The sequence below is a fragment of the Alosa pseudoharengus genome, unplaced genomic scaffold, assembly GCF_046254945.1.
Source record: "Alosa pseudoharengus isolate Yale_2024_CS ecotype anadromous, Long Island Sound unplaced genomic scaffold, YU_APseudo_1.1 YU_APseudo_1.1_scf_23, whole genome shotgun sequence".
In the NCBI taxonomy this organism is placed as follows: domain Eukaryota; kingdom Metazoa; phylum Chordata; class Actinopteri; order Clupeiformes; family Clupeidae; genus Alosa; species Alosa pseudoharengus.
In genome coordinates this window covers 29651784-29658251 of record NW_027468685.1, presented here as the reverse complement: position 1 = coordinate 29658251, position 6468 = coordinate 29651784, and the positions used below count along the sequence as shown (strand labels likewise).

The following is a 6468-nucleotide window of genomic DNA, read 5'->3' as shown; positions in this document are numbered from 1 at the left end:
AAGAGCGGAAAATACACTTTCCTCGGTTACACAGGTAATCTAAGGTATCTAGTGATCCACTTTCATCTCCATCTCTTTCAGAAAGACTTGGTGCAAGCTTGATTCATGCCCTATGCTACATGCTGATCATTGTAGTGGTTCCAGGCACAATTCCCCCCCTTCTTTTCGGTTGTGTTAGTCTTAACTTTTTTTTTTGTTTACTCAGTAACGCATGGGATTTGTGATGTAGCGAAGTACAATACTTCACTCAAAACGTAATCAAGTAAAAATAAAAGTACTAATTTGAAAAACTACTTAAAAAATACAAAATACACAAAAGAACTACTCAATACAGTAAAGTGAGTAAATGTATTTCGTTACTTTCCACCTCTGGAATTAGGCTACTTGCGAACCCGTGATCGCATAGATATGGCATATCAGAAGAAAGAGGAGGCACAGGGCTATCCATTGGTACCAAGTATATCAATCCTTCTGGGCTATAAAAACAGACAACGTGACTGCAAAATAACATCATGTACAAAAACCAATGCTGAACAGCCATACTCTCGTTTGAATTAGGCCCTACTCACGAACCCGTGATCGGATAGATATGCCACGCATGTCAGATGAAAGAGGAGACACAGAGCTATCATTTGATACCAAGTACATCCTTCTGGGTTATAAAACAGACGAAGTGACATCAAAATAATAACTTCATATAGCTCGACTTACTTACCCCACGTTTTTGTGTGTTGTTGTGGTGGCAAAGCATGTTCATAATCCAACGCTATAATGTGTTTCTCTATGGCATAGCATGTTCATAATCCGGTTTTGAGATCCTAGCAAATTCCTACATGGCATCCAATTCAAGACTCACATTGCATCCCAATTTATTCGACAAAGAAACACCTTTTTCCCTTCACTTTGTTCATGGCTCATTGTTCTTGTTTGTGTATGGCACTTACAATGACCAGGATAAATGCTTCTAACTAAAGGTAGTGAAAAAGCCCTTAAAACAGTCTAGGGTTCTAAGGGTTAATGTCTTAATTCAGAGCCATGTTACTTACAGCCGTGCTTGGAGTGGATAACAGAAAGAAATATAGTTTTGCCATCAGTATAAGATTAAATATCTGCATACCATATTTGTAGTATTTATTATTGTTCTTTGAGTTAACATCATTTGAATATGACTGATTAAGTAAGGTGCATTATCATAATGTACTTTTTATAGCATTGGCCTATTTATGGAAAATGTGTTGGAGTGGACAACAAACTGTTCAGGTTGTCTGTGAATGGACCTGTGTAACAGTGTTGGCTTTACACAATTTATTGCCATTATTAAAACAGGGTATCCTAATCTTCAAAACTTTTGAGTAGTTTTCATATTGTAGTTTTGATTCCCAAGTGCCACCCCAATAAAAAGTCTGGACCCAGCTGGCCCCCCCTATAAAATAATCCTGGCTACGCCCCTGAGTGGGTGTCATAATGATCCTACACTTCAAATTCCGTGCAGTTTTTAACCTGTCCGCCAAAGATACTTGCGATTACAATGCCTCGTTTTTGCGTTTTCATTTTTAACTAGGTGGCGCTATACATCAAATTAGTGGATATGGGATGGGTTGACATGGCCACTGGAGGCCAACATACAATTTTTTTTAATTTGTTTTAACAAAAATAAAAGCGAAAAAAAATGGTTCTGAGTCATCCTTTTGGGGCTACATGCCCACCAAGTTTCGTGCACCCCGGTCAGTGTCCCGGGAATCGTTGACGCCAAATTATGCGGTGGTCATCAGTGATGGGCAGTAATGCGTTAGAAGTATGCCCAGATAGCACATTAATTTTGGCCCAAATTTGGCCCAAAACTGGCTTGGCATTTTGGCAGAGTTTTGGAGGGATGTACATATATATGGCCCAAATTAGGCAAGCCAGAATCAAAACAAAAGGAGGCCAAAACTCACCCAAAACCAATTGTGGCATTCCAAAATATGGCCATAACCATCCCAAAGAGAGCCCAAAATCCAGCCAAAAAGTAGCCAAAACTGACCCAAATTGAGGCCATAAGTATGCCAAATGATTGCATCTACATTGAAACTCCACTTGAAAATCTTTAAATTTATTTAATTTTGCATTTTGCAATATGTCTACATTAGTTTTATACATTAATTGCTATGTCCTAGTGCACTAGGCTCATACTGTTAAATTAGCCTATATGTCAAAAGATATTTTTACAACAAAAAAAACCCACAAAGATTAAATGCATTTCATTGGGATTTGTATTTATTAAGTCATATCAGCATACTTATAACGGGTCGACTGTTGGCAGAGCAAACAGAATTTCTTCTCACAGCATCTGAAATTGACAACATAAACACAAAGACAAAAGAAACACAATTACTAAATCTACTCTTTAAATAGCCTTGGGAATTGTTTGTGAAGTTTAATTCAGATGTGGTCATTGAGTGTAGGGTAAAAATGAGGCTGTATTAGGCCTACAGTGATTGAAACTTACCCATTACTATTGCCTTAAGGTGCAGCTCCACTGAATGCCTTATGCACTGAAAACAGAAGAGAAGAAAGGGAAATAAGTGGATGTGTTCATTGATATAAGTCTGTCTGTGTTTTAAAAAAGTTTGGCCCCTGCAGAGCATTTAGGTTAACATGTTAACTAGCTATTTAGCTAGCTATATTAGGGCAAAATGAAGCTTTATTGTTGAAACTTACCCATTTATACCGCTTGCTGCAGATTTCTAGCATCTGAAATTGACAACATACCGGTACACACAAAGATAGAATAAGCACAATTACTAAATCTACTCTTTAAATAGCCTAGGAAATTGTTTAGTGAAGTTTAATTCAGATGCAGGACATTAGGTGTAGGGTAATGAGGCTGTATTAGGCCTACAGTGATTGAAACTTACCCCATTAAGGTGCAGCTCCACTGAATGCCATATGCACTGAAAACAGAAGAGAAAAAAGGGAAATAAGTGGATGTGTTCATTGATATAAGTCTGTCTGTGTTAAAAAGTTTACCACCTGCAGAGCATTTAGGTTAACATGTTAACTAGCTACTAAGCTAGCTATATTAGGGCAAAATGAGGCTTTATTGCCATGATAAAAACTTACCCATTTATACTGCTTGCTGCAGCTCCACTGAATGTCTTATGCACTGAAAACAGAACAGAAAAAAGGGAAATAATTGGATGTGCAATATTGGATGTGTTCAGTGATTTAAGTTTGCCTGTGTTTCACAAGTTTGCCTTTAGATTAACAAGCTAACGTTAAATAGCTACTTAGCCAGTAGGCTACGTTACAAATACTGTAATAAAAAGACGTGTTGTCGATAAATAACGTTTGCATAGTGGCCTGTTACAAAGCTATTCACCAAAACGAAGCTAGTAGTTATATATGTTATAGAGCTATGTAAAACCACGACTATATTTGTATACAATTCAGACGTTTATTTAAAGACAGGAAAATGTTCTTACCGTCTGTGATAGTGCTGGAGTTAGTGAAGTACTAGACGTCTCTTCTAGAGAAAATTCCCGGTCTTTGATCAGTCTTCTGGCAAACCACAAGGACGTCAAAACGCACCTGCATACGTCAGTAAACCGTCCCGCTATTTGCCCATTCATCTGGTTAACCAGACATATGCCATAACTAGTTATCTACCGCTGGCGCCTTTTTATCTATTATGGTAAACCACAATCTTGCCACAGTTCAGCCGAAAGCATTTACTTTGCCGCTTCTATGCCAAAACAAACCCAAAAATACCAAACATATGCCAGACTTCAGCCAAAACGTGTGCTATATGTTACTGTAATCCAATTACTTTTTTCAAGTAATGAGTAAAGTAAGGGATTACAATTGCAAAAACAGTAATTAGATTACCTTTACTTTCCTGCAAGCAGCCTGCGTTACTGCGTTACTAAACCGTGATTTTGCCATAGACAGTAAAAGAATTTGAGATTTTGCCATATGGATTTTGTGAGACTAACTCGTGACAATGATGTAGGCTATAGCTGCGTGATATAGATGTAAACAACAGACACACGTGTGCAAGACATGGAGTGTGGAGTGCGGGAGAGAGCGCGAACATGGAGCATTTAATTCATTGCAGTTCAGACATTATGAAAAAAACATTAACGCTGTACACTCTTCATGGGAAGAAACATGTTGTCTACAGCGAAAAATTCCACCTCAAATCTGATAGATAGAAAATCTGAATCTGAAAATAGAGGACGTCGCGGGTTCCCTGTAGCCTACTGGCCCGTTATAACAGGAGCCGCATTATAATATTCTGGCTGCATTCACTGTGATTTGGAAAATGGGCAAAAATATAATGTGGTCTTTGCCTTTTTGTAATGGGGCTGGTGAGTGTTGAATAATTCGTTTCCCTTAAACCAGCGTTTCTCTACTGGTTCGCGGAGACATGCCAGGTGGGGCGCGAAAAACAGGAGTTTTTTATTTTTTTTTTATTTTTATCTGTAGCCTAGGCCCAGGTAGCACCCGATGAGCAATGGACGCATGTGTTATTCATAGAGAAGCGCTCGTGTCAAGGCAGCGTGAGCGCATGTTTGAATCTGCAAGCACGTTCACTAATGAACATTTCTTGAAGCTGGCCTATCTTTGCGATATATTTGGAAAGCTCAATGAGTTAAATATCCAGTTACAAGGCAAAGACAAGCACCTACCTCACCTAGCAGATAACATTACTGCATTCACCAAAAAACTTGAGGTATGGGACAGGCGCCTCGATCGCAACAGTATGCCTTTGAGAATCTGAGTGAAATCGCTGAAACGTCTGCTTCGGGAGCCACGCTTGTGATCCCATGTAGGGGAGACCGGGGCTGGTTGGAACACTTTTCACTCTCGGTTATATTTCTCCGTCTTACAATGCGTTGAAATGGTCAAATTGTGATTAACTGAAAGCTTGGGATCTCAGCTACAAAATGTATACATTCAATGTCAACAAATGATCCCTTGTTTTGAGTTATATATGATTAAAGTGGTGTTGTGCACGTGTTCCAACCTGCCCCATGCACGGGGTTGGTTGGCACATGTAGTCGGGGTTGGTTGGAACACCTATGTTATAGTCCTTTGCAGTACTCCTTTTGCTTTTGTTTGAAGTGCTCATCTATATCACTACCTGTAGGGCTTTGCTGATTTCTTTTCTGTGTGTTTTTCTTCAGTAGGGCCCACCGTCAAGACCAATTTGGTCCCTACCGATTTTTTTTTACTTAAAATGTTTAAAAATGTCTGAAATGCTTCCAAATTTAAAACTATGTTCAGTAATTACAATAACAATGTTAAAATAAAGATTGATGATGTTTTTATGTGTAAAATACAAAGTTTATAGATTTGTCACAAAATAGCCATAGAGAATGTATGTGCCAACCAACCCGTGTGCCAACCTGCCCCGCCCACATTAGGTCAAACTTTTTTGCATCAATGCTGTTAGCCTGCTAATATCGGTCACCTCAGGTTTTTAAACTTCATTTTAAATTATAGATGAGTCCCCTAGCAATCAATTATAATGAATATTTTTTTATTTATCCCTAACTATTACCCTTCTAGGATGTATTTAGTGGGAGGTGCATATTCTAAGTTTTGACACTACAAAATAAAAAAGTTGTTCTCACCTAAAGGGTTAATGACCTGGAGACCAGTTACATACGTGAGTTTACTCTACTCAATAAGGCCGTCAGTTTAGTGTTGGAATTTTGTTGCAGCTCCCTCTAGTAGCCTGGATATTAACAGTGTCTCAACCTGCCCTTGTTCCAACCAGCCCCGGTCTCCCCTATTAAACAGTAGGCCTACATCACATCCCTGCAAAGTTTATTTCAAAAATATTTCCCAACCAGCAGTGCTCAGTATGACTGGATTATGGATCCATTTAATGCAGCATGTTGGTATTTCATTGAATATGTTGTACAATGCTGTAAAATATTGGCTTATGCTTCCTAATATGTTGCTGGAAAACAGAAATATGTGTGTTTAATTTACAATGGCACATTATGTATTTATTTATTATTATATCTGCAGCACCAGCTGATTTTAACTCTGCTGAAGAGGATATATTTAGAACTTGTCATTATTTCAATACATTTGACAATTTTAAGCTTGACCTACCACTTTCTTAGAGCAATGAGGGACAGGTGGGGCTCGAAAAGGCCCCCTTGATCAAAGTGGGGAATGAAAGAAAAAGTTTGAGAACCACTGCCTTAAACTAAGCATTTACATGAAGCACAGTAGCCTATGCCGATTGAAACACATTCCACTCAGATATGTGCTACCAGGCTCATATAGGCTATCACTTTTAATTGCAAACAGAAAATGTCTAGCTAGCTGTTTATACCAACTTAATATCATGACTATTGCTAATATAGTGCCAAATGTGGAGTTTGTGGACTAGCCATAGGCTTATATTTGAATGGAGCTGATCATTATGAGAGTTGTATAGATGCTCTTAAAGTGACAGTGCACCATTTA

The 6468-nt window shown here is 38.5% G+C and overlaps 1 long non-coding RNA gene across 1 annotated transcript; it reads right to left on the bottom strand.

Moving 5' to 3' along the window:
• Positions 1-2284: 2284 nt before the first annotated feature.
• On the bottom strand, positions 2285-3777 carry LOC143140249 (uncharacterized). Its single transcript, XR_012990603.1, has 4 exons — positions 3465-3777; positions 3103-3145; positions 2489-2534; positions 2285-2329 (listed from the first exon to the last, which is right to left on the bottom strand). It is a non-coding gene; the product is annotated as an uncharacterized LOC143140249 (long non-coding RNA).
• Positions 3778-6468: the final 2691 nt, after the last annotated feature.